The sequence below is a fragment of the Oryx dammah genome, unplaced genomic scaffold, assembly GCF_014754425.2.
Source record: "Oryx dammah isolate SB20612 unplaced genomic scaffold, SCBI_Odam_1.1 HiC_scaffold_18, whole genome shotgun sequence".
Classification (NCBI taxonomy): domain Eukaryota; kingdom Metazoa; phylum Chordata; class Mammalia; order Artiodactyla; family Bovidae; genus Oryx; species Oryx dammah.
The window spans coordinates 39301853-39329652 of record NW_024070202.1 but is presented as its reverse complement, the minus strand read 5'-3'; the positions used below and the strand labels follow the sequence as shown (position 1 = coordinate 39329652).

The following is a 27800-nucleotide window of genomic DNA, read 5'->3' as shown; positions in this document are numbered from 1 at the left end:
TTTCCATCTTTCTCATATTCAGTGCGGGTAGTTATGTCTGAATATTTTTCTTCAGATATGGTTTATATAACTCCCTGTGATTCTTTTACTTTCTTATCTGAATTCTTTTGGTGTTCACCCCAGACTATCATGAAATTTGAGGGCTGATTATTTTTGCTTTGTGTTCTGTCTGTATTTTTGTGCTCTTATTTTAGATAGGAGGCATGGATTCATCAGGAGAGGCTATGTGTTGATATGATTGGTACATTTGTTCTCTTACAAGTTTCTCCTAATGCAACAGGAGATACATTTGAATGTTGAAGTCAAATTATGAAGACTCCATCTCTCAAGGACTCAATCAGAGGAGCTGAGTTCTGCACTTCTGCCAAACTTGCCTCAGCAGCTCTCCACATCTTTTCTTAGCCAGAGGAGAGAAAACTAGACAAATTTTGTAGAGCTCAAATAGAGCTTCCTGTGAGGCCCTTCCCTTGGGTTCTTACACAACCTCAGAGATTCTTGTGTAAGTTACTTTCTTTCTTGTGTTTCTGTCTGGAAAATTTCATCTTTATTGTTGTTGCCTCCCTGCCCTTCTACCTGTAAGAAGACAAACTCATTTATCTTCAGTGAATAATTCTTATGATGATGATGACATTTGCCTTTTCTTCTCTTTAGCCATCTGTCTGCAGATAAAATTAATTATTCTGGAAATGAGGTTTGCCAATTATTTAGCTTGAAGTAATCCCATTTTCCACAGCTCAATCAAAATTCTGGGAGGTAGGTAAAACTTCTGAAACAAATGTTCTTCATATCAACTATGATCAGTCCACCAGAATACTCATTTTATTCTGAAAATATTCATTTTTACCTTTTGTAGCTCCATATAGATGATGAGATATGCAAATTTTATGAAAATTTTTATTTTTAAAATTTTAATATTTCTATTCCCTGTGATTTCTACAACTAAAGACAAGGCTATTTCTTTAGCTTTGCCACACTAATTTGTCCTGGTCAAGCCAAAATATCATTTTAGTTCATGTGGTATTTAATTGTGAACAGCAATGGCTGGAGGATTTTAAGGGTCACTAGGTCCAGATGTTTGGTCATTAGTCACCACCATATAACCCACCTTCAATATAACAAATATGGATAAAATAAGGAAACACTTCAGCCGTCAACAAGATTAGTGTTCAAGACTAATAGGAGCCTGATTTCTGCTTTTTAACTTTGTTAACATTTAACCCTTTGAGGGCAGAGGATTTCACTTGAAGTAAATCTCTCCTCGCACACTCTGCTCTTATTTACTGAAGTTTATATACGTTCATTAATGACACGTCCATTCACCAAAGAAGTGCAGGCATGCTTTTAAGTACTTTAATACTTAACATCACACTTCATATCTTTTTCTTAACAACATATTGGAATGTTTAAGAAGGTGGTTTTGTTGGACAGTCAAGTAATTGTCTGATAAAGTGACCTATGTCTGTGGCTATGAGCAGCCTTTTTAGAAGAATTTATTGGACGTACTTGGCTAATCTGGACTCCCACAAACAATAGAGATCCTTTCAAAACCTTCTTTGTATGTTTACTTTTCTTTTTTGTATTTGTATAGAATGAATACCAAATATATTATTTGTTTTTATTGCTAATGTATTGAATAGTATTTCTCACCTGCTGCAGTAGAAGTAAAAATGTGCAACCATATGGTGCAGACTTGGATTCTAGCTGCCCTGGAAGTCAGCAGGTTCCCCTGCAGAAAATTGGGAATAATAATACTAATCAGGTAGAGTTGTTGTTTGGTTTTAATTTTACATAAGTAAGCTTTCAATTAATGTTAATTCTGCCTTTCTTATTTGCATAGATGTCATGCAATATTCTGGTATATATACTTGCAAGTCAAATATCTACCAGGAAAAGTAGATGAGAATATTGTCCACAAGGTCAAAGTACCCAGCTTGGAAACTTTTGCTGATATTTTGCTAGCATTTTGGCATTATGTACTTCTTACAATATCTATTATTTTATATCTAGCCCTTTTATAAAAGTTCTTATACTATATTATCAGATTAGGTATCTTGTTGATTCTATATTAGGGTAAGTTTTTCTTCCTGTCAAATCAATCCTCATTCTGTACTGTTAATATGTTGCTTAAATTCCAGCTTTATATTAAAAAGACTTAAAAGAAAACAAAGAAAAATATATACCTCTGGCTAGTTGATTCAATTTATTAGCATGTATTTTTAATAAAGACAAGATGGCAATAGTGATACCCTCCTTGAGTACAGATCATTTTTGTTCCATTCCGTTGCTCCTTAACTCTAGGGCTGGCCTTGGTAAAATCATAGCTTGCCTCCCCCAGGACTTTGAATCCCTTTTTCTACTTGTCACAGGAGCAAAGTGGCAAAACTCCAGGTAAAAATAATAATTGTTCAACTGAAGAAAGCAGTGGGAAAACAATGGATCGTCTAGTCCAACCAAGAAGTGGGGGTCATTGAGTCAATCGCAAAACAGTCTCAGAAATTCTCCCTCTTTTTATGAATTGTAGGCTTTTCCGTTTCCTGCTCTCGCTACTCCTGCTTCCTCTTTTCTCTCTTTCTAAAATTTATTCATTCCTCTGTTCTAAACATTAAGAAGACTAATTACATTCCATATGGTCTATCCTCACATTCCATTTTTTTGAAGACATAAAACAAGCCGTTCATTTATATACCAATTTTGTGATCATAAAAAAATTTATATAGCCATCTATGTAATAACTATCTGAATTATTCACTTTTTATTGAAATATTTTAATTTTGAAAACTCACCTTTTGGTTTTATTTACTTAGTTAAATGTTAACTTACCCGTAACCTTTATTTTTCAAGATGAATTCTCAATCAAAATATATGAAGTGGCTACATTTAGCATGTGTGTGTAGCACATGCATGAATAACTATTACTGAATAACTTATGTTGTTCACACCAGTATATACATATGTACACCTAAATATGCAAATTAATATGTGTGTTTGAATACATTTGCTCCTGAAAAATCTAGAAATATGCTTTATAATTCTTATATCTATCCCTATTGAATCTGGGAACAGTATCACAATTTATGTCATACACTGTTATGAAGCTAACAGTGTATGAAGCTAAAATATCCAATTTCTTTTTCAAATGTCAACCAAACACTTTACAGACTTTCCCCTCCATCCTCTCCTGTAACTCTTTTAGCACAGCTGTCTAAAAACTCAGATGTAAAGCCTTCAAACATTTTCTTGGTTTTAGAACAGATGCCTCAGGAGACTTTCCCCCAGGAAGGGTACTTTGGATTAGCACAGCCTGCTTTCCTACTACATTCTTTAAACATAACTGACAGCCCCCAAATAAGAAGGACAATTTATTTTTAGGACGTGTATGGAATTTAAAGAGAGAGCATATTTTCACCATACCAGTATGAATAAGACCAGCATAGGTTTTTTAGGAAACAAGTTCACACCATTTCAATGAACAGTAAGAGGTCAGATAAGATACTTAAACATGGCAGGCTTCTATTAGTGAAATGGATGCTTGCAAATGAGAAGAAAGGTTTGATGGTGAAGAAAGTTAGTTTGTCAGCTTAGTAGAGCTATCACTCCAGGCATAATTCTGTGCTAAGGATAGTTGACATATGATAGCATTCCTGAGTGTGCACACTATGATCTGTTTTTTTTTTTTTTTGGAACACACACATCAATAGAAGCCATGTTTATTGATTAGGCAGAAATGAGACATCATGAGATCTGAGACAGAATCTGCTACCCTTCAAGAGAAGAATAGGTTTAGCAAAGAATGCAGCACCTGCTGCTTCTCACCAAGTGAGATTTAAGGATTTTTTTTCCTCTTAACATTGAACTGAGAAAGCAGACTTTGATAATATAAGAAAATTAGGAAACACAACCCCAAGATGAAAGGTAAAGTTACGTCACAAATTATAGACAGCTGACTCAGGAAAAATAAATAGGAAGTACAAGCAAAACAAAAATAATTCTCTTGCACTCCTCCAGTTATGTGTGTTTGGTGGGGGGATGAGTCTGAGTATAAACCTGTGTTTTGGGCCGCAATGCTGGTCCTTTTCTACCAAGGAATTTTCCATCCTGAAATAGCAGTTTTTGTATACTGCATTCTAGCTTCTGACTTGCATTATACAGACACTGATTATGCTAATAGTGTTATTCAAATAATGAGACACTTTACTACACAATGAAGACCCACAATTCCCACACAAACAACCTGCACATCTATTTTCACTTTATTATTTTAATCACAAAGTACACATTTTTTAAGAAACCTTTTTATTTTGTATTGGAATATAGCTGATTAACAATGTTGCAGTAGTTTCAGGTAAAGAGCAAAGGGGTTCAGCCGTATATATACATGTATCCATTCCCCCCCAAAATTCCTCTCCCACCCAGGCTGCCACATAATGCTGATCAGAGGTCTATGTGCTATATAGTAGGTCCTTGTTTATTATCCATTTTAAATGTAGCAGTGACAAAGTGCACATTTTAATACATGTGAGGCAAAAATGCACCTAATTATGACTTTTCTAATTTTATATTTTAGAAAGATATGCAAAATAGAATAATTTTATTTAAAGAAACAAAATGGTAACCCTCAACAACAAAATAATTATATATATGGTAAAGGTAAAAAGAAAAATATAAAATAGATAAGAGATACAATACTTGTTGAGTATTTAATATGGGCCATTTGAATTTTGATTTCTGATGCAACATGGCAACCGCTTGGTAGTCATCATTCACATCCAGGTATGAGAAATGCTAAACAAACTGAAAATCAAGAAATCTTAGATACATCAGAGAACTGAGGCCGTAGCTCTGTTACTCTGACCACTAAAAAAGACAGACAGGCAGATACAGAGAATCACTACTTAACCTGAAGCAGACTCACTGGAGCAGAATCTGTAATGGAGCTAGTATCAATAGGAAGGCTCTAAGCTATGATTCAAGAATTGCTGGAGGCACAGTGAGATTTAAAAACTCAGAGTTGGGGGCTTCCCTGGTGGTCCAATGGTTAAGAGTTCACCTTGCAATGCAGAGGACACTGGATCCATATCTGATCTGGGAAGAACACACAGGTCTTGGAACAGCTAAGTCTGTGCACTGCCAAAGACTGAACCTGCATTCTAGAGCCCATGAGCCGCAGTTACTGCAGCCTGCATGCCTAGAGTCTTGTGCTCTTCAACTAAGGAAGCCACCAAAATTAGAAGCCCGTGCACCACAACAGAGCAAGCCCCATCGCCTCAACTAGAGAAAGCCCACATGTAGCAACAAAGACCCAGCACAGCAAAAAAAAATATATATATATATATACTAACTAAAATAAAGAAATAGAAACTAATCTTCATTTTAAAAAAAATCAGAGGTGGCACATTCTTGGTGGGAGAGGGGCACGCTTTCATGATTTTTACTCCCAGTTACCCTATCAAATTCTGTGAAGATTGGAGAAAAATTACTTCATGTTTGCAGCAGGTGGCAAGAAAAAGTAATCTTTCTAATATATTTTCAGAGTTCTCTGTTCCTGACCCCAAGGAAACTATTTACCAAAGCCTAATTGATTGAGGTTCTATCAGAGGCTACCCACCTGGAGGAAAATACCCAACTCAAGCCTCATCTAGCCTTTGACATTAGAGAAGGGAAATACCCAACTGAGACTCACTTAAAAAAAAAAAGAGAGACTTAATTATGGTGCTAGAGATAACTTTTCTTCCGCTACACCTTACCACCATATCAACAGGGCTCCTGTATAATAGCAAGAATACAACTAAAAGAAGTTGAAACTCAGACAGTATTAAGAAGTCTCTAGGAAAACTCAGAATCACAGGAGAGGCAAAAACATAGACAGTGAATGAGATGTTAGTCTCTGAAACTATGGATACAGCAAGCATACACACAACCTAAGCCCTGGACAGAAAGATATAAAATCTCATACTAAAAGTCAAGCTACCTCATTTCTTTTGCCTGATAGTCATGTCTAGCTTTCAACAAGAAAATCACAAGGCCTGGTAAAGATAAAAATACACTCTGAGAGGCAAAGTGTCAGAACCAAAGCCAGATATAATGGAAATTCTTAAATTATCACTCTAGGAATTTTAAGTGACGATGATTAATATTTTAAGGGCTGAAAAAGTGGACAACATGCAGGACCAAATGGGTACTGTAAGCCAAGAGATAAAACTTCTAAGAAAAAATCAAAAGGAAATAGTAGTGATCACAAGACGAACAGGAAAAAGAATGTCTTTGGTGGCAATCTCATCAGAAGATTGTACATAGCTGTGGAAAGAATCAGTGTTTAAAGATATGTCAACAGAAACCTCCGAAACTGACATATAAAAAAAGATTTAAAAAAAGCTAGCCCCAGGCAAGGCTTCATGAGAGACCCTCATCAGAACCTCTCAGCTAAGCAGCTCTCATAGATCAACATTGCTTCTTCAACTCCAGTTAAGTCTTTCCCAAAGATAATTTCCACTGGTTTTGTTTGAGCTATTTATTTAGGTGCTTGTGCGTTTTACTTATGATTTGAATTTGCCTTTTGGATATACAATTCCCAAATTAAGTTAACATCCATTTTCTGGAAAATCACTTGGAAACAAGGTCATTATTAAAGAAAAAGAATCAGAATTTGAAAACCAAAAAGAAAAAAAAGGAAATGATGGAACAGATTATCCAACAACTGATGAATGTTATAAAAATTGTAACATACGTATAATGCGAATACCAAAAGAAGAAGAAAAAGTAGAAGAAAATTTTGAAAAAAAAAAAAAAAGGCTGAAAAATTTCCAAAATTAATGATAGTCACCAAATCACAGATACAGGGGAAGCTCAAGAAACACCACACAGGAAAAATACCAGAAATTCTATACCTGAGCTCATCATATTCAAATTAAAAAAATCAAAAACAGTAAAACTTGATAGAAGCCCAAAGAGGAGAAAGCTGCATTATCTACAGAGAAAGAGATAAGAATTGCGTTGGGCTTCTCTTCAGAAACTATGCAAGCAAGACAAGAAATGGAATGAAATATTTAAAGTGTAAAGAGAGGGAAAAAATGCCAACCTAAAATTCTGAATCCAACAAAATTATCCTTCAGAGGAAAGGAGAGTACTTCGGTGATTATGATGAGTCTGTGTTGTTTCACCATTATAACAAGCATACCACTCTAGCAGGAGATATTGATAGTGGGGGAGGCTATGCATGTGTAAACAGAGAGTATTTGGGAAATGTCTGTACCTTCACCCCAGTTTTGCTTTGAACCTATAACTGCTAAAAAATAAAGTCTTTGAAAACATTGCATTTTTATATTTAGAAAAAAGTGAAGCAGAAATACTTTCTCAAACAAAAATTCAGAGGCTGTTGCCCCTGGATTTGCCTTGCAAGAAATATTAAAAGAAGTTCTTCAAAAAGAAGGCAAATTATACAGATCAGAAACTCAAGTCTACACGAAGAAAGGAAGAGTATGAGAGAAGGATAACCAAAGGTAAAATATCTTATTTTTCTCTTCCTAATTGATCTAATAGATAACAGTTTGTTCAAAATAATGACGACAACATATTTGGCGATTATAGCTTGTGGATAGGTGAAATGAATGATAACCATGGCTTAAGCGAAGGGAATATTCTGTTATAGGTACCTGCACTGGGGCTTCCCTGATAACTCAGCTGGTTATCAGAATGTGCCTGATATCAGGCACATATCAGAACCAGAAGGTGCCTGCAATGGAGGAGACCCTGATTCAATTCCTGGGTTGGAAAGAAACCCAGGTTCTATTTCTGTGTTGGGAAGATCCCCTGGAGGAAGGCTCCAGTAATCCCCACTCCAGTAATCCTGCCTGGAGAATCCCCATGGACAGAGGAGCCTGGTGAGCGACAGTCCATGGGGTCACAAAGAGTCGGACATGACTGAGCAACCAACCTCAGCACTCAGCACAGGTTCTTGCATTACCCATTGGGAAATATAGTATTTGCACATGAATCTGGCTCAGTTGTAAATGTGTATTGCAAACTGTGGGCAAAAATGGATCAGTCATTTGACATGGTTTAGCTCCCATGATTCCTTCAACTCTGTAGCAAATACTGGTATTCTATTACAGATGTGAAAATTAAACATAGTTTGCAAAAGCAAACTAAATATTTTGTAGATGAGAAAACTAAGACTCATAGAAATTAGTTAAATAACATCAAGAGGACTCACAATGTTAACCCATTTCCATCACCTTTCAAATCTTATAATTTCCACACAGTTCATGATGCTTCTCATTTGTGAGCCATCTTTAAAAGATCAAGGAGCAAATTCATAATTAAATGATAAAAGAAAAGCAAAAAAATAATATTTTTCTTAAGACTTATATCAATATAAGAAATATGTTTGGAAGTAGTAAATCTGTTTGCCACGTTAAATAAAGGGTAAAAATGGAGAATACATATCCAAAGAAGTCTTAATTTTTTTACATTCCTGAGACAGTACTATCATCAACCAACTTAAAGGTATATGTATTGTCAATACATAGGATCTCTTCCGATTTCCTAGCTGCTGCTGCTGCTGCTAAGTCGCTTCAGTCATGTCCGACTCTGTGCGACCCCATAGATGGCAGCCCACTAGGCTCCTCTGTCTCTGGGATCCTCCAAGCAAGAACACTGGAGTGGGTTGCCATTTCCTTCTCCAATGCCTGAAAGTGAAAAGTGAAAGTGAAGTCGCTCAGTCATGTCTGACTCTCAGCGACCCCATGGACTGCAGCCCACCAGGCTCCTCCACCCACGGGATTTTCCAGACAAGAGTACTGGAGTGGGGTGCCATTGCCTTCTCCATCTATGTCCTATAGAGGTGTCCAAATCTTATCTCCCAACCCAATTCAAAGGTTTATTTATGCCTTCTATAAATATTTATCCACCAGGTGCAGCATGCCTTAAACAAGAAGCTGCTCTGATGATTCTATGCCAGAACAGCTCTAATCATTAGAAAGTCCTTTATTACATTGTATGAAAAGCTGCCTCATTAGTCTTAATCCTGTTTCTCAAAGAACCATTACATTTTCCACACAGTAGCCCTGGACATATTTGAAGTATGTTTCATGACTTGTCTGGACTAAACATTATGGTGTTTGTCCTTTGTGGGGAGAAAAGTCACACCTTGCATTCTTCTAGAGGCTACCCTGAGGAACAGAGGCTACCCTGAGGCACAGTCCCATGTGTGCAGAATATTTTTCTTGGCCCATTACATAGCTAAAAAAATCAGCTGCCAAAATTAAAAATCAGAAGGTAATAGACACTAATAAATATATCTCACATTTTGGTAAATACTTGAAGATCCCAAGATCAAAGACCCTTGGAGTGGTAGCCCCTTAACGGGTCATGCACTGCCCAGTTCGCCATATGCTTTGCCTGTTCTAATTTCCTAGGGTGGCCAAACGGCAGTTGCCATTTAACATCTTGCTCCCTCTTTCTCTTTGCTCCTCTCCACCCTTTTTCCTCCTTCCTCCTTTTCTCCCTTCCTGCCTTCCTTTCTTCTTTTTTCAGTTCTAGGTCCACTTAACTTCTTTACAATACATACCTGGTACCTTAAGCAATTAAATTTGTTCCTAAATTGTATGTCTCTAGCTCTATACAGTCAACAAAAACAAGACCAGGAGCTGACTGTGGCTCAGATCATGAACTCCTTATTACCAAATTCAACTCACATTGAAAAAAGTAGGGAAAACTGCTAGACCATTCAGGTATGACCTAAATCAAATCCCTTATGATTATACAGTGGAAGGGAGAAATAGATTTAAGGGCCTAGATCTGATAGATAGAGTGCCTGATGAATTATGGATGGAGGTTCATGACATTGTACAGGAGACAGGGATTAAGACCATCTCCATGAAAAAGAAATGCAAAAAAGCAAAATGGCTGTCTGGGGAGGCCTTACAAATAGCTATGAAAAGAAGAGAAGCAAAAAGCAAAGGAGAAAAGGAAAGATATATCCATCTGAATGCAGAGTTCCAGAGAATAGCAAGAAGAGATAAGAAAGCCTTCTTCAGGGATCAATGCAAAGAAATAGAGGAAAACAACAGAATGGGAAAGACTAGAGATCTCTTTAAGAAAATTCGAGATACCAAGGGAACATATCATGCAAAGATGGGCTCAATAAAGGACAGAAATGGTCTGGACCTAACAGAAGCAGAAGATATTAAGAAGAGGTGGCAAGAATACACAGAAGAACTGTACAAAAAAGATCTTCACGACCCAGATAATCACGATGATGTGATCACTAATCTAGAGCCAGACATCTTGGAATGTGAAGTCAAGTGGGCCTTAGAAAGCATCACTACGAACAAAGCTAGTGGCGGTGATGGGATTCCAGTTGAGCTGTTTCAAATCCTGAAAGATGATGCTTTGAAAGTGCTGCACTCAATATGCCAGCAAATTTGGAAAACTCAGAGTGGCCACAGGACTGGAAAAGGTCAGTTTTCATTCCAATCCCAAAGAAAGGCAATGCCAAAGAATGCTCAAACTACCACACAGTTGCACTCATCTCACATGCTAGTAAAGTAATGCTCAAAATTCTCCAAGCCAGACTTCAGCAATACATGAACTGTGAACTCCCTGATGTTCAAACTGGTTTTAGAAAAGGCAGGAGAACCAGAGATCAAATTGCCAACATCCGCTGGATCATGGAAAAACAAGAGAGTTCCAGAAAAACATCTATTTCTGCTTTCTTGACTATGCCAAAGCCTTTGACTGTGTGGATCACAATAAACTGTGGAAAATTCTGAAAGAGATGGGAATACCAGACCACCTAACTTGCCTCTTGAGAAATCTGTATGCAGGTCAGGAAGCAACAGTTAAAACTGGACATGGAACAACAGACTGGTTCCAAATAGGAAAAGGAGTATGTCAAGGCTGTATATTGTCACCCTGCTTATTTAACTTATATGCAGAGTATATCATGAGAAACGCTGGATTGGAAGAAACACAAGTTGGAATCAAGATTGCCAGGAGAAGTATCAATAACCTCAGATATGCAGATGACACCACCCTTATGGCAGAAAGTGAAGAAGAGCTAAAAAGCCTCTTGATGAAAGTGAAAGACGAGAGTGAAAAAGTTGGCTTGAAGCTCAACATTCAGAAAACGAAGATCATGGCATCTGGTCCCATCAGTTCATGGGAAAGAGATGGGGCCAGTGGAAACAGTGTCAGACTTTATTTTTGGGGGCTCCAAAATCACTGCAGATGCTGATTGCAGCCATGAAATTCAAAGACGCTTACTCCTTGGCAGAAAAGTTATGACCAACCTAGATAGCATATTCAAAAGCAGAGACATTGCTTTGCCAACTAAGGTCCATTTAGTGAAGGCTATGGTTTTTCCTGTGGTCATGTATGGATGTGAGAATTGGACTGTGAAGAAAGCTGAGCACTGAAGAATTGATGCTTTTGAACTGCGGTGTTGCAGAAGACTCTTGAGAGTCCCTTGGACTGCAAGGAGATCCAACCAGTCCATTCTGAAGGAGATCAACCCTGGGATTTCTTTGGAAGAAATGATGCTAAAGCTGAAGCTCCAGTACTTTGGCCACCTCATGCCAAGAGTTTACTCATTGGAGAAGACTTTGATGCTGGGAGGGATTGGGGGCAGGAGGAGAAGGGGACCACCGAGGATGAGATGGCTAGATGGCATCACGGACTCAATGGACGTGAGTCTAAGTGAACTCCGGGAGATGGTGATGGCCAGGGAGGCCTGGCATGCTGCGATTCATGGGGTTGCAAACAGTCAGACACGACTGAGCGACTGAACTGAACTGAGCCCTCATAACACTTAACATCCAGAACCAAGCACAATACAGCACTTTTTAGACCACTCTTATTGATCACGATGCTATATTCTTATATGACAACTACATTATATTCCTGCTGCTGCTGCTAAGTCACTTCAGCCTTGTCCGACTCTGTGTGACCCCATAGACAGCAGCCCACCTTGCTCCCCAGTCCCTGGGATTCTCCAGGCAAGAACACTGGAGTAGGCTGCCATTTCCTCCTCCAATGCATGAAAGTGGAAAGTGAAAGTGAACTTGCTCGGTTGTGTCCGACCCTCAGCGACCCCATGAACTGCAGCCTTCCAGGCTCCTCCGTCCATGGGATTTTCCAGGCAAGAGTACTGGAGTGGGGTGCCATTGCCTTCTCCAACATTATATTCCTAGGTATCTAAAATTAGCTTATATTGAATTCACAGTCAAGTAAAATTCTCAAGGCTGAAGCAGTACTCTCTATGCAGCTGGAATTCCTTGCAAACCACCCCCAGACTCAGAACTTCCTTACATCCTAGAGGAATACTTGGAGCTCTAGCTAACTATCAGACTAAACAGAAGTCACCCATGCAATGATCTACAGCCATGTTCATATAACTCAGCTTTTACCTTATTCTCACTTGAATCTCTATTCTAATTACTGAGTCACTGCATATTTACCTGTGCAGAAGCTCCTGCTTGGAACCTTGCCATTCCAAAACATGTGCCTGGACCCTAAGCCCTAGCACAATAACTGATGCTATCACTGACTTTAGACAAATGGTAAGTTGTTTGTATCTCACAGAGAATATGGCTGTTGTGTTTCCCTGCTATCCTAGCGTCCCCATTTGTAATTGTTCCTGTACTACCTGTTGTACTGATTTATGTGCTTCTGCTTAGGCTCGGGATCCCTTAGTGTTGACTCCATGAGAACACAGGGCCAGATTCAGGCCCCACTCCTGGTGATCTACATGATCTGCTAAGCATTGATAAGTCATAGCTACTTTTTATCTTTTAAAATGTAAATAGTAGTTAACTGAGTGTTGTGTGACATTTTGAATTATTTTTAGTCTTAATAATAGTATTTACTACCCATATAATTAATGATGTAAATATGTGACCATTTTTAAATTAGCATAGAGTTATAGTCCCAAAACATTCACGAAGGGCCTTTAGATGCTCATGTTTTCTGTTTGTTCTTTCCTTTTGGTTGCTCCATGTTGCTTGTTTTAGCAATAAACTGTAAGTTATAGTTTACTTTTTGAACCTCAGTATAGAAAACCCAGGTGCTGCTAGTGGTAAAGAACCCGCTTGCCAGTGCAGGAAACATAAGAGATACAGGTTCAGTCCCTTTGTTGGGGAGATCCCCTGAAGGAAGTCATGGCAACCCACTCTAGTATACTTGCCTGGAGAATCCCATGGACAGAGGAGCCTGGCAGGCTGTAGTCCAAAGGGTCACAAAGAGTCAGACACGACTGAAGTGACTTAGTACAAAGAAGACCCTGAGCTTCCCAGGCACTGCTAGTGGTAACGAACCCACCTGCCAGTGCAGGAGACAGAAGAGACCCAGGATCTATCCCTGGGTTGGGAAGATCCCCTGGAGAAGGAAATGGCAACACACTCCAACAGTCTTATCTGGGAAATACAATGGACAGAGGAGCCTGGCAGGCTACAGTTCATGGGGTCGAAATAGCTTGACACAACTTAGCAACTAAACAACAAAAATAGAACTTCATTAGTGTCCCTACTACATTCGCCTAGTTAGATACATCATTTCATTTCATGTTTAAACATCTTTTCAACCGTAAGTTACACATATGCATTCTAGTTTTAAAGCTTCTGAAAAAAATTATAATTATCCCCTTATATCTACTAAGTAACTAACGCAAGCTTTGAACAAGGCAAGTGTAGAGACTTGCAGCTCTTTTATATAGACAATTCTCTGAGTTAATACATTCCTTGATTTACTAAGTCATTAGTAAATCTATGAGTTTTAGCCCTTCCCTTCTTGCTACTATAACACTGATGTTGTTAGTAGTTGGAAAATATTCAACAAATAAATGTGTATTCTAGCATTTAAAATTCATAGTTAAAATTTCTTCTTCATTGGTAAAATACAAATAATTCAGGTAGAAATAGTAGGTATCTGACATAAGAGATATAAGTAAATATTTGAGTGTAGAATTTGCAGAACTTGGGCTAATTCGAAGTGAATTTTAAAAAGGGGAGCAGAATGTGTTGTGTGTGATGGAGTATATGCAGCACGGCAGCTAACAGAGGATGGAACTTACAAGGTAACTACAACAATAAGTGATATTGTAGATGTGTGGTGTGTCAGGTACCAGTGGGATATCAGGCAGGGATGCAGAAAGCATAGATAGATATGTTAATCTGGAGCTCTAGAAACTCTAGAGAGGAGAAAAAGATTGGGAGTTCATTAGTAAAACAGGCATGGTGTGAACCATTGGGAATGAAGTACTTGCTCAAGAAAAACGTGCAGATGAGAAAGAGGAGCATGCAGAAGAAAGAATCATACGAGAGACATCACAGTTCAGTTCAGTTCAGTTCAGTCGCTCAGTCGTGTCCAACTCTTTGCAACCCCCTGAATCGCAGCACGCCAGGCCTCCCTGTCCATCACCAACTCCCGGAGTTCACTCAGACTCATGTCCATCGAGTCCGTGATGTCATCCAGCCATCTCATCCTCGGTCGTCCCCTTCTCCTCCTGCCCTCAATCCCTCCCGGCATCAGAGTCTTTTCCAATGAGTCAACTCTTCACATGAGGTGGCCAAAGTACTGAAGCTTCAGCTTTAGCATCAGTCCTTCCAAAGAAATCCCGGGGCTGATCTCCTTCAGAATGGACTGGTTGGATCTCCTTGCAGTCCAAGGGACTCTCAAGAGTCTTCTCCAACACCACAGTTCAAACGCATCAATTCTTCAATGCTCAGCCTTCTTCACAGTCCAACTCTCACATCCATACATGACTACTGGAAAAACCATAGCCTTGACCAGACGGACCTTAGTTGGCAAAGTAATGTCTCTGCTTTTCAATATGCTATCTAGGTTGGTCATAACTTTTCTTCCAAGGAGTAAGCGTCTTTTAATTTCATGGCTGCAATCACCATCTGCAGTGGTTTTGGAGCCCAAAAAAATAAAGTCTGACACTGTTTCCACTGTTTCCCCATCTATTTGCCATGAAGTGATGGGACCAGATGCCATGATCTTCATTTTCTGAATGTTGAGCTTTAAGCCAACTTTTTCACTCTCCTCTTTCACTTTCCAGGACTTGGTAAAATTGTGACATTAACTACCCAACTGGAAAGATAATATTTTTAAAAACTGAACAGCTCCCTCCAAACTCCATACAACTCCACATGAGGTACCAAATTCAAATGATTCACAGAGAAGTTTCACAAACATTAAAAATTTCCGAAGCATACACCAATGGATTTCAACCAGGGAGCAATTTTTTTGCCAAGAGACATTCATCATTTGGGGCAACATTTTTGATTGTCACGACTGGGAAAGGGACTGGTGTAAGGAGAGTATTCTATTGGCCTCTAGTAGGAATAAGTCAGTTCAGTTAAGTCACTCAGTCATGTCCAACTCTTTGCAGCCCCATGGACTACAGCACAACAGGCTTCCCTGTCCATCACCAACTCCTGGAGTTTGTCCATACTCATGTCTATCGAGTTGGTGATGCCATCCAACCATCTCATCCTCTGTTATCCCCTTCTTCCCCTGCTTTCAGTCTTTCCCAGCATCAGGGTCTTTTCCAATGAGTCAGCTTTTCCCATCAGGTGGCCAAAGTATGGGAGTTTCAGCTTCAGCATTAGTCCTTCCAATGTATATTCAGGACTGTTTTCTATTAGGATGGACTGGTTTGATCTCCTTGCAGTCCAAAGGACTCTCACGAGTCTTCTCCAACACCACAGTTCAAAAACATCAATTCTTCTGTGCTCAGCTTTCTTTATAGACCAGTACTCACATCCATACATAGCTACAGGAAAAACCATAGCTTTGACTAGATGGACCTTTGTTGGCTATGTAATGTCTCTGCTTTTTAATATGCTAAGTTGGTCATACCTTTTCTTCCAAGAAGTAAGTATCTTTTGGTTTCATGGCTGCAGTCACCATCTGCAGTGATGTTGGAGCCCAAGAAAATAGTCTGTCACTGTTTCCATTGTTTCCTATCTATTTGCCATGAACTGATGGGACCAGATGCCATGATCTTCATGTTTTGAATGATGAATTTTAAGCCAACTTTTCACTCTTCTCTTTCAGTTTCATCAAGAGGCTCTTTAGTTCTTCTTCGCTTTCTGCCGTAAGTGTGGTGTCATCTGCATATCTGAGGTTATTGATATTTCTCCTGGCAATCTTGATTCCAACTTGTGCTTCATCCAGTCCAGCATTTCATATGATGTACTCTGCATATAAGTTAAATAAGCAGGGTGACAATATACAGCCTGGACCCAGTCTGTTCCACGTCCAGTCTAACTGTTGCTCCTTGACCTGCATATAGATTTCTCAGGAAGCAGATCAGGTGATCTGGTATTCCCCATCTCTTTCAGAATTTTCCACAGTTTATTGTGATCCAGCCATCTCATCCTCGGTCGTCCCCTTCTCCTCCTGCCCTCAATCCCTCCTGGCATCAGAGTCTTTTCCAATGAGTCAACTCTTCGCATGAGGTGGCCAACGTACTGGAGCTTCAGCTTTAGCATCAGTCCTTCCAAAGAAATCCCAGGGCTGATCTCCTTCAGAATGGACTGGTTGGATCTCCTTGCAGTCCAAGGGACTCTCAAGAGTCTTCTCCAACACCACAGTTCAAACGCATCAATTCTTCAATGCTCAGTTCTTCAATGGACAGTTAAAGTCAATAAAGCAGAAGTAGATGTTTTTCTGGAACTCTTTTGCTTTTTCAATGATCCAACAAATGTTGACAATTTGATCTTTGATCCACTACCTTTTCTAAATCCAGGTTGAACATCTGGAAATTCATGGTTCACTTAGTGTTGAAGCCTGGTTGGAGAATTTTAAGCATTACTTTACTAGTGTGTGAGATGAGTGCAATTGTGCAGTAGTTTGAATATTCTTTGGCATTGCCTTTCTTTGGGATTGGAATGAAAACTGACCTTTTCCAGTCCCGTGGCCACTGCTGAGTTTTCCAAATTTGCTGGCATATTGAGTGCAACACTTTCATAGCATCATCTTTTAGGATTTGAAATAGCTCAACTGGAATTCCATCACCTCCACTAGCTTTGTTCATAGTGATGCTTCCTAAGACCCACTTAACTTCACAATCCAGGATGTCTGCCTAGAGGTGAGTGATCACACCATCATGTTTATCTGGGTCATGAAGATCTTTTTTGTATAGTTCTTCTGTATACTGTTGCCACGTCTTTTTAATATCTTCTGCTTCTCTTAGGTCCATACCATTTCTGTCATTTATTGTGCCCATCTTTGCATGAAAATTTCCCTTGGTATCACTAATTTTCTTGAAGAGATGTCTAGTCTTTCCCATTTTATTCTTTTCCTGTATTTCTTTGCATTGATCACTGAGGAAGGCTTTCTTATCTCTCCTTGTTATTCTTTGAAACTCTACATTCAGATGGGTATATCTTTCCTTTTCTCCTATGCCTTTAGCTTCCTTTCTTTTCTCAGCTATTTGTAAGGCCTCCTCAAACAACCATTTTGCATTTTGGCATTTCTTTTTCTTGAGGATGGTCATATTCCAGTAGGAAAAGAAATAGGTCAAAATACTGTTAAACATCCTACAGTATATAGGACTGCCTTACAGCAACAATTATTAGCCCAAAATGTCAAGAGTGGCAAAGTTGAGAAATTCTGGAATAGAAGAAAAAGTTTCAAAATGCAAAAAGCTTATTCTTGGTTTATATTTGAAAAGAAAAGAAATTTGAAAACTTTCAAAGATAGTTGTGATAAAATTATTAATAAAGTTTGCTTCCAATGGTTGATGCAGTCATACCAATAAAATATGAACAAGGCCTATGTTTTTATTAAAATAATACACATGACAGAGAAGGCTTTATTTCAGAGGTGCATGGCTGATCCAACAAAATCAAATCTGGCAATATTTAATATCAAAAATATGGAGAAAAACTACATTTCAACATATCCCAAATAATATTCAAAAAATTTAATATCCAATCCATATAAAAAATTATAATCCTATTCTAGTGAATGAAAGAAACTTTCTTAACTTGGGAAAAAGTATAAAAAATTTTTAAATCTTATTCAACAGTGAACTACTAAAGTTATTTCTAATAGAATTAGGAAAAAGAAAAGCATGACATACATCACTATGTTGGATTATTCTCTATATTATAATAACATAAGAAAAGATCTAATAATAATTTTCAAGTGGAATAGAGAAAGTAATCATTATATATTTTGAATACTTAGAGAATTCCATAAAAATGAAAAATATTCAAATTACTGAAAATATAGAAAATTTTCTTAAAGCAAGATTAAAAAATAATTTAATACCAGAAATAATCCACTAGTCATCAAATTAAAACTGTTATTCTTCACTCTAGTAATAATGATAATAAGCTTAAAATAGAGTCTACTTTGGCTTTTGGCTACCCACTGTCTCTTCCTCCTTTTCTGTACAGCAGACTCCTCACTCTATGGTGGGCATCTGGAGATGTCCATTACATGCTACTGTGTGGGTCCCCAGCTGGCCATCTGCTTTGTCTGAATCCATTATTTTTCTTTGTTTTCACCCTATAAAGGTTCAGTTGACTTGAAATGGTTTGTTAGAGTAGTTTTATTGCTGTCAACCAAAGAACTAAAAATCTAGGTATAAAGGACCAAAAGAAAGAAAAGTACAATCACAAAAGAAAAGAACACATGAGCAATTAGGTGTGGGTTGCTCCTGGATAGAGAAACTCAATCAGTAAAGATGTAAGTTTTCTTCCAAATTAATTATTATAATTCTCCGCAATCATTATTCCACTGTAAGGGTGTGACTCAAGTAATTTATTTGAAAAACAAGAAAATAGGACAACTTTATAAGTATAGTTCAGTGGATCATCCCATCAGTTAAAAAAAAAAAAAAAGACAGAACAAATAAGCTCTGTTTGTTGTAGGAAGGAATAAGAATAAACACATACATGAACAAATATAAAAGAAATTCTGGCAATAACTTCATAAATGATTAAATTTGAATTGCAAACTAGTAAAAAGTTATTCAAACAAGTTATATCCCCACATATTATAAACACACACTCACATACTCCAGTTTAATTAAAGGTGTAAATTTAAAGTATAGAACCATAAAAATTTAAGAAACATTTAAGAGACTATTTTTATCACCTTGGTGTAGGGAGGGTCTAGGTTTAGAAAAAAGAAGCTTTGAACAAACATCATAAGGGAAAGAATGGATATATTTGTTTACATAAAACATAATAATAAAAGTTACTACACAGCAAAAGCTACCAAACGAAGATTGAAAATTCATTTGATAAGTGAATATGTACTTTTCCTTAGTAATCCAAGAACTGCAATTTTAAACAGCTAGTCAAATTGAAAATGATTGAAAGACCTATTGAGAAGGAGGCTCCAAACACTGGATAGAGATAAGTATATTTCTGATGGGCAGTTTGGTAAAGGACCTTAAATTATAGTGAAGTGAAAGTCACTCAGCCATGTCCAACTCTTTGTGACCCCATGGGCTATACAACTCATGGAATTCTCCAGGCCAGAATACTGGAGTGGGTAGCCTTACCCTTCTCCAAGAGATCTTCCAAATCTGGGGATTGAACCCAGGTCTCCTGCATTGAAGGCAGATTAAGTGCACAGCAAATTTTGACTCACCAAATTTACTTCTAGGAATTTATTAAATGGAAAATATTTTGACAAGTACAAAAATATGATATATGTTTGAGCATAGTAATAATAACTTGGAAACAACCTTAATGATCAACAGTGGTGGATTATTCACACACAAAAAAAAAAGTATACAAGCAAAACCATGCAGGAAAATATTTATTATACAGTCATTAAATATTCTAAATTATGACTAGAAGTAATAAACAGATGTTCATAAGACATCAAGTAATATAAAGCAGGTTACTATATTCAGTTTGTGTCTACACTATGCAGTATAATCCCAAAATATTAAGACCAAATCTGGAAGAATATAAGTCTAATTAAAATGATCTCTGGAAGATAAAAAAATTTTAAATTTTATATTTTTACCTCATATATTTTTGTACTGCTTGAAGTTTGCACACAGATCAAATATTATTTTATAATTATAAAACATTAACATAAGATCAATTTTGAAAGAAAAGTTGGATCAGGAAAAAGTCATACATTTGGACCCAATAATTATTGGGTCCAAATAATAATAATAATTATTATTCTAGTTAATCCAAAGAAAATAATTCAAAATAAGAAAAATCTATAGAACTAGTTTATTTATAAACTATAATTTATGATTTATAATTGTTAAATATTAAAAATAGCATATTTGTACAACAATAAGAGAATACGCTATTTGATGTGAAATTGTGCATCCATTAAAAAGTAATTATGAACCTTTATAGGAACTTGACAGAGCATATTTAACAAAAATAACAAGTGAAAAAGCAAGATCTAAATTGTATGTGTTTAATGAATATCCAAGTGTGTTGCAATGGAAAATAGATTTAAATGGGCATTAAGTTCGATAGGATTCTTCTTAGTATGTATGTATGTTTAAATTTTAAACTCAGCAATATTATTTAATTTTATTTCATGAAAATACTTAAAAATAAAAAATAAAGAAAAAATAAAGAAAATACTTAAAAATGAGCATGCTTTGTTTGTTTCCATTAAGTCTCCTTGGCTGTTTTAGTCAACTCCAGGAGGCAATCAATTTGTTTTGCCATTGATTCTTCACTGCTATTTCGTATCATGTATCACAGCTTGTGATTATTAGTTGTGTATTTACTGATTTTCAATCCTTTCAAATTTAATCATATATTCGTAAGTTCTATTTTTTCCCATTTTACTGACTAAATTCTAAGGAACATGAGGGAAACTACCAGATATTTATTTATACTCTTTTCTAGTAAATATATTGTAAAGGTTCCACATTTACCCCTAAATTTTATTAACCTTTTAGAAAATAAAAGCTGCCCAGATATGAGAAATATATCCATAAACAAGATAAAGGGGGAGAGGACAACACGCAACACTTACATGGTCCCTGTTGGGTGCCAGGCACTGTTATAGCACTTTACAAACATCAACTCCTCAATCCAGATTGTTCACCGTCTGAGCCACCAGGGAAGCTCACTGAATCTATGGAGTAGGTACTATTGATAAACTATTTAATAGATAAAGCTAAATTATAAAAAGTTAAGGACTACATAAATCCTGGATATGAACTTAGGCAGTCTGGACACACTGGCTCCAGAGTCTGCAATGCTTTATCACTAGTGTTATCTAACATGGCTCTTTGGTACTGTTATTGAATATATCAACCAACTAGTGGAGGACAGGGATGACCGGCATGCTGTGGTTCATGGGGTCACAAAGAGTCGGACATGACTGAGAGACTGAACAACAACAAAATCAACTAATATCATGTGGTATACACATTGAACAATTCATTTACAGAAAACTGGTGAATATATACAAATGTGGTGCACATAGTATTGAAAATTGGAGGTTTGGGGGGTTTTTTGAGCATTTTATGTGCTCACAAGAGTTGATCTCAAGGAACCCACTAAAATCTATCTAAACTTTATTTTTGGTCTAATTAATAAAAAGTTCTTGGTAGGGGGTTTGAGGGGAGAATGTATAGATGTATACATATGGATGAGTACCTTCACTGTTCACCAGAAACTATCACAACATTTTAAATCAGCTATATGCCAATACAAAACAATGTCTTTAAAAAGTTCTCTCTGAAAAACTTTCTGATTTCTTTCCTTTTCTCTAATTCTAAGGTGTCATTTAAAATTAAGAAATGAGATTGCATATATTTAACTTACACAGAATCTAGACTATTTGGGAAGTTCATCTGTCCTCACTGGTTTGTTGAGACAGAGTAAATAAAAGTCGTAATTGTCAAATTTGTTGTTGTTGTTCAGTCCTTCAGTCTTTGCCTTGTCCTTCACCATCTCCCAGAGTTTGTCAAACTCATGTGCATCGAGTCGGTGATGCCATCCAACCATCTCGTCCTCTGTTGTCTCCTTCTCCTGCCTTCAATCTTTCCCAGCATCAGGGTCTTTTCCAATAAGTTGGCCCTTTGCATAAGATGGCCAAAATATTGGAGCTTCAGCTTCAACATCAGTCCTTCCAATGAATATTCAGAGTTGATTTCCTTTAGGATTGACTGGTTTGATCTCCTTGCAGTCCAAGGGACTCTCAAGAGTCTTCTCCAACATCACAGTTCAAAAGTATCAATTCTTTGGCACTCAGCCTTCTTTCTCATCCAACTCTCACATCCAAACATGACCACAGGAAAAACCATAGCTTTGATAGACGGACCTTTGTCAGCAAAGTGATGTGTCTTGTTTTTAATACTCTGTCTAGGTTTCTCACAGCTTTTCTTTGAAGAAGCAAATTAAAAGTGTCTTAATTTCATGGCTGCAGTCACCATTTGCAGTGATTTTGAAGCCCAAGAAAATAAAGTCAGTGTTTACATTGTAAAATATGGTTCCTCAAAATTTTCCAAAGTTATGTTGATTGCTGGCAATGGAATTGGAATTTCCATTGTATAGAAAGGAGCAGTCATGTATTCTACTTAAAGCCAATGACTCGAAAGATGTGGTCAAAAAATGTAAGCTCATTCATAACGCAATGCTAAATGTATCTGCAGGAAAACAAAATGATTATGTTTAGTAGGTAGTTCCACATGTTAAAAATGTGTTCTTCATTGGTACTTCCTAAGTTCTTGGTGAACTGTGAATTCTACAGATTAACCTTTCACCTGTTATCAATGCCATACAAAGTCAAGATATTTAAACTGTAAAAAATGATTATACACCTTAGAGGAAATGCTTTACAAGCATATTCAAAAATTTATAGTTCTATTTTTCTCCCATTTCAAAATGGACTGTTGATAGCTATACTTAGGATGGTCCTATCTCATCTAAAGTTATTGCTTTGGGTACATTTGACAATAAGGTACATAGTTATCATTTTTATAGACTTGGCAATGGTACTGTGAGACATTAATAATTTAAAAGAGAAAAATACTTTAAAATGTCATACTTCTTTTAGGTCAAGCAAAAGGATAATAATGCTCTACAGTTTTGTGATATATGGCAATTTTTGTTTTTCCTTATTTTTAAGTGTCCCATGGCTTTATAGAGAGTGGGTCATACTCCTCAAATCATGAATGTAAAACAAGATAATATATGTAAAATCACCATGGAAAGTGTGAACTAGGTATTCTTCATCATTCTTACATCTTTTTTTTAATTATTGTTATATTACATCTCCCTCTCCCTATCCTTCAGCCTAAGTATCAAAATGCCCTCCCTTCATTCCACACATGGTAGATTTCTGACTAGTGAGTAATCAATGAAGCCATTATATAGAGTATGGTCAGGAAACTGACCATATCTCATATTCCAAAATTTTAATTTGTTATGTTTAAACAATGGCAAGAGATGATGGCACCATAGTGCCATTTTAAAAATCCAACATTTCTAGTTAAAGTGTTTGTGATTTGATACTTCCTTGTAGGTCTTTAAATTCCTATCTCCACCTTCCTCAAATAGATCCTAGTTAGATTCACAGTAGGAAACATCAGGTGAAATTAAACACATGGACTCTGGAATCAGTGGAATCAGACAGAATTGGGCCCCCATTCCTAGTTTGTTATTTTGTGTTTGTGGATTTACCACTGAACTCACCATTGAACTACATAATATTTCTCAATATCAGTGTCCATAGCTGTCTAGTGAGGACAGAAATAAAACCTCTTAAATTGTTATAAAGCTTAATATGCAACCTACTACATTTAGTAAACTCTCTATGCATGAGATTTAGTACATTTTCCTATAACAATTAAGGTCAACTTGTATTTGGAGAGCTATTTACTTTTAAGAGTTTTTTAATGGTACCCATGTCATGTACAAAAATATTGTCTTGCTATGGTGTACACTTGAAAACTAATAAAATATTGTCAGTCAGTTAGACCTTAATTTGAGAAGAGTGGGGAGGGAGAGAAACTAGGGTGAGGAAGAGGAACAGGGGAGGAAGAAAAAGATGGATTGCCTTGGGGGGAGGGGAGATAAAGGATAAAGAGTGGAGTGCAAAGGGTAAAGAAAATTAGGCTAACAAATACACTCCAAATGGTGGTTTTGTAAGTAAAATATCAAGATTTGGTTATCACGGTGTCATCAAGCACACAGTGACACACAGGCCTCACTTGACAGGGGAGCTCAGGACCATCAAATGACACCGAAAGCTGAAGCTGAAAAAGAAGCCGTCATTTTCATCCATGGCTGAAAAATACCATGGTCCCATGACATTCAGGAATCCTATAAAAACATTTAAAAACTCTTACTCACCGTTAAAAATGTAGAGAACATAAAAGGAGTGAAAGTATGGTGGATGGATGGTAAAGAGTCTGCCTGCAGCGCAGAAGACCTGGGTTTGATCCTGGGTCAGAAAGATCCCCTGGAGAAGGGAACGGCAATTCGCTCTAGTATTCATGCCTGGAGAATCCCCAGGGACAGAGGAGTCTGGAGGGCTACAGTCCATGGGGTCACAAACAGTCAGACATGACCGAGCAACTAACACACACACACGTAATAGGAGCTATAAACTCTTTGCCTCTTTGTCTTAACAGGAGTGGCCAAATTATATGTAAACCAAGTATTCTAAAAAGTTCAAAGTGATATGGTATTTGTTTGAGAATTAGATGTATCTTACAGACTAATTTGGATTCTTGATGTTTAGTTTCCTCTTTCATTCTGCTTGCAACCCAGATGATAACTGAAAAGAGATATAAGAAATGTTTACAGTTTACTTTATCCTCTCGTGTTCTTCATTAACTTACTGTGGGTGTTCTTTTAAAAGGCCAAGGTTCACGGTTCTGTTTTTTAATTGCAATTCACTCTTTCCCACTTCTTCCAGGAGCTTCAGCTTTATCATTGCTGTGAGATTTACAGCACTTCCTTCCATCGTCAGCTTGCTAATAGGCAGTGGTTGAACTCCCTGGAGTCTAAACTAGGAAATATGAGCAGTATGTAATTGCTACGGCTGGAATCGCATTCCACTTCAGAAGCTTCTTAACAGCATTCTCAGATGTGTGAATATACATTAGTGACCCAAGGGGATTACTCCCTGGCACCAAGTTTACCTTTATGAGGGGCCTGGATGATGAGACCTTCCCTCCCATAAGCAGAAGGTAAGGAGAGGCAAAGGGCTCTGATGAATTCAGAAGAAAATGTGTGGGGAAAGAGAATACTTTTAAAAGACAGAAATTCAAAAGAAAAACTATAAAATTTTGCCTTGGGGTATGTAAGTTTAGTATTTATATTGAGTAAATAGCTAACATGTTTATCAAAACATCCAAGGGCAATAAGGCTAAGTAACATGACTTGATCTTCCTGTGTCTGTTTATGTGGATGGTAATTGACAGTAACCAACATTGAACTTTCACTTCCTGTTCACTGTAACTAGGACAGACAATACTGGGAGGATGATTCAGTTGCTCCAGCAGTAACTGCCCTTTGAAGAAAAAGCTTCCTGATTTCACCAAGTCTCTTTTTAAATATTTCTGCCCTTCCTGCCCACCCTCAACACCTCTTCAGCTTCTCTTTTTGCAGCATCTCTAACCACTGTCCCCTAGAGGCCATAGCTATCAGCAAGGCTACCCTTCACTTTTTAGAGCAAAGAATTCTTTTTTTTTGCATGGATGTGCCTATTTCACAGAAGAGGGTCACAGGTTTTCTTGCAAAAACAATGACTGCATTATCACATATGCACAATCAGTGTGAAAGTCTACTGTATACTCAAGAAATATGTACAGTAAAAGGATAAGCAAAGAGAAAAGTATGGGGTTAAATTTTAAAAACCCATGATATCAGCAAAATGAGGAAAGAGTTCATTCAAAATATCAGACTCTGGAAAGTATCTAGCCACATTGTATAGCTTTTCACAACTCCTAGTAGAAATCTTTGGTTCTAGTAATAAATACACTATTTATTGTTAGTACAGCAAATATAGGATTTAATAACATATGGTATAAAATTATAAATTTTGAATGTATATGTGAATGAGTGAATGAGTAAGGATAATTTAATTAGAATTAGAAATTTCCTAGGCCGAAAATAATGGCTCATATAGTTCACGAACATTTGGGTATTCAGATTTCATCCATTAGAGTGTGTTTCACAACCCTGGCTATACATTAGAATCACCTAGGGAGCTTTTAAAAAATGCTGCCCGAGTCCCACCTCCAGAAATGCTGATTTAATTGGTCTGTGGTGGGCCTAGGCATGGGTATTTATTGAAAACTCCCCAGGTGATTCTAATATGCAGCCATAGTTAAGAATCACACCATTACAGCCTCATAGGTAGGCTTTTGGAATAACTTGCAAACTATAGGAATGAATATCTCTCATTGATCTCTTATGGTGAGGGAGCTGTGGAAGAGATAGAGAAAGAGGGAAGGATATGGAGAAGGAAAAAGAAAGAAAGAGAAAGGAAGAAGAAAGGAAATAAGAAAAGTAAATTATGGCTATTCCACATTAATATTGAGTTCTTACTGGATATCTGTTAAATATTGACCCTATAATAATGAATATAAACAGACTATTGTGGAGCTTATAGGCAATTGAGAGAAAACAGACATAAGTAAAACAGAAATACCTATAAAATTATAAGCAAAACCTTGAAACAAAAGGTACATAGTGCTATAGGAAAGAGTTTTTCTCTACTGTTTGGGAGGCAGAGGTTTCTCAATGAAGTGATTTTGAACTGAGATTGTAGTTACAAGAAAAGATGAGGGAATGAAGTGATGTAAGACAGAGAGAGCGGCTTCCCTGGTACCTCAGCAGGTAAAGAATCCCTCTGCAATTCAGGAGACCCTGGTTCAATTCCTGGGTCAGGAAGATCCCCTGAAGAAGGGATAGGCTACTCAATCCAGTATTCTTGGGCTTCCCTGGTAGCTCAGATGGTAAAGAATCTGCCTGCAATGAGGGAGACCTAGGATCAATCCCTGGGTTGGGAAGATCCCCTGGAGGAAGGCATAGCAACTCACTCCAGTATTCTTGCCTGGAGAATTCCCAAGGACAGAGGGGCCTGGTGGGCTACTGTCCATGGGATTGCAAACAGCTGGACATGACTGAGCAACTAAGCACAGCAAGACAGAGGGGACTGCATGTGCAAAGGCTCTGAGTCTCCACTCTTTACCGAAAGGAAACTGGTAAGTTTCCTCTATAGAGAATTTCAGTCTCTCCATTGGAGGATACAGAACTTTATTCATCCTTACATCCATTGCAAAGCTTGGTAGAATATCTTCCACATAGTAGATTACCCTAATAACTAAAGTAAGGAGTCCATATGTAGGAATAATTTCCCAGAGGTGGTTAATTTCACCAATTTTTACTCTCACGTCTCAAGACAATGGGAAGCACAAGAGGAAAATAAAAAGAACAGTTGTAGTCAACTTTCCAGGAATGCTCACAACCACATATAAACCTTCAAACAAGGTTCAGTCACAGTTTAGTTCAAACCAATACATTTGTATGTGAGTTTCTTTTGCTGCAGCCAGTGCTCATTCTGTATATGCCAAGTCCCTGATTTTAGTGTTTTCCCTGATTTCATAGTTCCTATAGTTTCAGGGTCCTAAAACTGTTAAGCTTTTTATTTTTTATCATGCAGAAGGCAACTATGGAACCTACTTTAAAATTGAAAATGTAGAATTGCATATCAAAATATATTTTAAATATTCTCTAATACTCTTGCTTTCTGAAATATTTTAGGTAAATGAAAAAAGCATTTATATGCTAAGGTATGCATATCTTTGCTGACTAAGGTCCATCTAGTTA

At 37.3% G+C, this 27800-nt stretch overlaps 1 long non-coding RNA gene across 1 annotated transcript; it reads left to right on the top strand.

Moving 5' to 3' along the window:
- Positions 1-42: 42 nt before the first annotated feature.
- On the top strand, positions 43-27773 carry LOC120878116. Its single transcript, XR_005724462.1, has 5 exons — positions 43-753; positions 1657-1759; positions 7326-7496; positions 24880-25153; positions 27735-27773. It is a non-coding gene; the product is annotated as an uncharacterized LOC120878116 (long non-coding RNA).
- The last annotated feature ends 27 nt before the right edge of the window (positions 27774-27800 follow it).